Consider the following 3677-nt stretch of genomic DNA (forward strand, 5'->3'; position numbering starts at 1 on the left):
CAGTGGGAGCCTCAGAATGACAAAAGGCTTTAAACCTAGGCAAAGCCTGCTTAGGGAATAGTAGTTTTGACCAATCCATTTTCTAATGCTCATTTTACAGAAGGAATTTAGAGAGAAAAGAGAATTAATATTGAACGTGGGGAGATGTGTACAGTGACTTTAAACTTGGGAGACTTTTTTATGGGTTTAGCAGTCACCTTATGCTAACTCTTAAATGGACATTGCTATATTTGACCACAAATCTATCAGCTAAGTGAGATGGCATATCTGCACTTACCATTTAAGTTGCTTGTCTTTGTCCCAGTTTGACTTTAAGTCGAAGGGCGGGATATAAATTTAATAAAAGTAAAGTAAAGTAAAGTAAAGATTTAAGAAATTTTGTCCACTTTGGCAACAAAGTAACAAATGACTTCTCCCACTGGTTTTCTTCTAGATGTTCAAAACGTACATTATCTCTGGTAGGAGGAGAATAGAGATGGTGCAACCATCCTTGCCCTTCTTGATCTCTCAGCAGCTTTTGATACCATCAACTATGATATTCTTTTGAGGTGACCTAGGGAATTGAGGATGGGAGGTACGGTTTTGTGCTGATTCACCTCCTTCATCTGAGGCCAGTCCCTGTTGGTGTTAATAGGGAGTGAGAAGTCCAGCTTACAGCCCCTCCTGCCTGGCCTATGACAGGACTCGATACTATCTTCACTCCTTTTTAACATCTACAGTATATGAAACTGCTGGGGGAGATCATCTGTCATCATGGCACCAGGTGTCATCAATATACTGATGATACCCAGCTATATATCTTTATCCCAGGCGAAGTGAGTGTTGCAGTAGATGTCCTTTCATGACACCTGGAGGCTATGGGGGTCTGGATGGGGAATAACAGACTTCAACTGAACCCTGGTAAGACGGAGTGGCTATGGGTAGGCCCCTCTGTATCCAGGAGTTTATCATATTTGTTCCTGGATGGAGTTGCACTATCCCAGACAGACCTGATGTGTAACTTGGGGGTCCTTTTTGACTCACAATTCCTACTAGAAGAGCAGTGGCAGCTGTGGCCAGAAGGGCCTTTTTCTAACTTCATGTTGTGTGCCAGTTATGCTCTTTCCTAGACAGGGAGGCCCTCTGTTCGGTCACTCATGCCCTGGTCATCTCCCAATTGGACTATTGCAACATATTTTACATGGGGCTACCTTCAAAAAGTATCCGGAAGTGTCAAATGGTATAGAATGCAGCTGTGTGAGCCATGCTGGCTGTCCAAAAAAGGGTACATATAACACTTTTGCTCTTGAACTGCACTGGGTGCCAGTTTGCTTTCAGGTCCAATTCAAGATATTGATCATCATCTATAAAGCCCTATATGATATAGAGCCAGGTTACCTATGGAACCAGTTTTGCCCCAACACATCAGCCTGTCCCACTTGTTCAGGCAGGAAAGGTATGGTACACACCCCCATCAAAGAATTTTGACAGGGAAGGTCTAGACAGAGGGCCTTCTCTGCCACTGCTCCTCCATTGTGGAACATCTTGCCATCAGAGGTGAGCAAAGCCCCAATCTCTTGGCCTTGGCCTTGGCCAGTCCCATGAGAAACCCATCACCCCCACTACCTGTATTAACAACTGCTAACTCCTAATCTTGGAATGTTTTACCTATTGAAATTTTATAATGTTATTTTTATGATTTTAAAACTTTTTTCTTAAATAATTCTGATTTTGTTGTTAATTTTATTGATTATATTGTACACCACCTAGAGTCCCTCTCTGAGGGAGATGAGTGGTTAAGAAATTGGAAATATTTTTTTTGTTCTATTAATCCATATACTTCTTTATGTTATTTTATTGATGGATTTTAATGTGCTTTTATCATTGCTTTAAGACAATCCATGAACTTGGCAACAAGATGGCATATTTTGATTGATATTAAAATATATATTTGGTACATGGGTGTGAGAGAGCAAGCTACTCAGAAAATTGCCAGCACCTGTGCTGCTTTCGTCTTGTTTCTTTAAGCCTTCTTCTCAGTGTCAGCATGGCAAAATTGACTATAAAATTATGTCATTTTAACAAACGAGGATGTGGGGAAGCATAGCAGGCAAGCAACCTAAAGCAGTGAGCAAGAGATGTTTTTCTTTAGCAGTACTCATAAGTAGTAATACTATTCACAAGAAGTACTAGTAGTAGTGGCTATGAGAATGAGTAATAGTATGTGCTTGCTTGTATTATGTTGTCCAGGGACAGTGTTGTTAGCTCTTTTGTATCTTGGGGCCCCTAAATTGGGTATAGTTGAAAAGAAGCTCTGACAAAAATATTTCAGTATTGATTCACTTAATCGCAGGATTTATATTGTGAAATTTGAAGTGATATTGCTGGAAACAAAGAAAAGCAATATTAATAAGCAATTGCTAATGTTTTCAGCAACATTATCAACAAATGGGCAGCAAAGTGTTTTAGCAAAATCACCTATAAATTTCTGGCTATTTACTTTTGCTTTGTACGATTTTTTTCCTTCTCAAACTGTTGTTCTCATATATTTTATGCTTACAGCAGATTATTTAGTCAGTATTACTATTATTGTGATAGTTGAATCAACTACCCTAAGACGACGATGAAGAAGAAGCAAGCCTGATATTTTTGGAAATAAGCTAATGGCCTACTTTTACTTTGTGACTCTAGGCAGATGATTGACATTGGAATAGATGGTGACCTGCTTAGAGTGGTTTAGTGTGTCAACTGCCACCTAGCTTTATGTCACTGGCACATAATGAAACTGACTAAGGCACAGCTAACTGAGAAAAAGTCATCAGGGTAAAATTATATTTTTACGCTTCTTTTCACATAAATGTAAATATTCGCTGGAAATTTGATATGAAAGATTGTGCAGCTTTTTTTTATGGTATCAGGGAAGATTAATGGCTCAAGTTGTATAGTATATATTTGAGATTTGTGTAATTGAATGCCTTGATTTGATCTTAAAATCTCTTGCAAATGAGGTTTCTTTTCTCCAATAATGCATAATTCAAAAGATGTCGTTTCCTCATGAAAAACAACTCTGCCTCAGTAAAATACAGAAAAAAAATGTTTTAGCAGGCAGTGTCTGCTAAAAAGAGAGCTGCTTCTACTAGGCAACAGCAAATATATTTATTTTGATTAATAAAATTAGACTAAATGGCTTAGATTAAATTTGACCTGTATGGACAAATTTAGGAATCAGCGAACTAAAATGGACAGGAATGGGTGAATTTAACTCAGATGACATCAGGTATACTACTGCGGGCAAGAATCCCTCAGAAGAAATGGAGTAGCCTTCATAGTCAATAAAAGAATAGGAATAGCAATACAATCCCCAAAATGACAGAATGATCTCAGTTCGAATCCAAGGCAAACCATTCAATATCACAGTAGTCCAAATCTATGCCCCAACCACTGGTGCTGAAGAGGATAAAATTGACCGGTTCTATGAAGCCCTACAGCACCTTATAGAATTAACACCAAAAAATGATGTCCTTATTATCATGGGGGATTGGAATGCTAAAGTAGGAAGCCAAAAGATAACTGGAATAACAGGCAAGTTTGGCCTTGGAGTGCAAAATGAAGCAGGGCACAGGCTGGTAGAATTTTGTCAAGAGAATACGATGGTCATAACAAACACTCTTTTCCAACAACCCAAGAGACGGCTCTAC

The sequence above is a fragment of the Protobothrops mucrosquamatus genome, unplaced genomic scaffold, assembly GCF_001527695.2.
Source record: "Protobothrops mucrosquamatus isolate PMUCROS unplaced genomic scaffold, P.Mucros_1.0 scaffold196, whole genome shotgun sequence".
Classification (NCBI taxonomy): Eukaryota; Metazoa; Chordata; class Lepidosauria; order Squamata; family Viperidae; genus Protobothrops; species Protobothrops mucrosquamatus.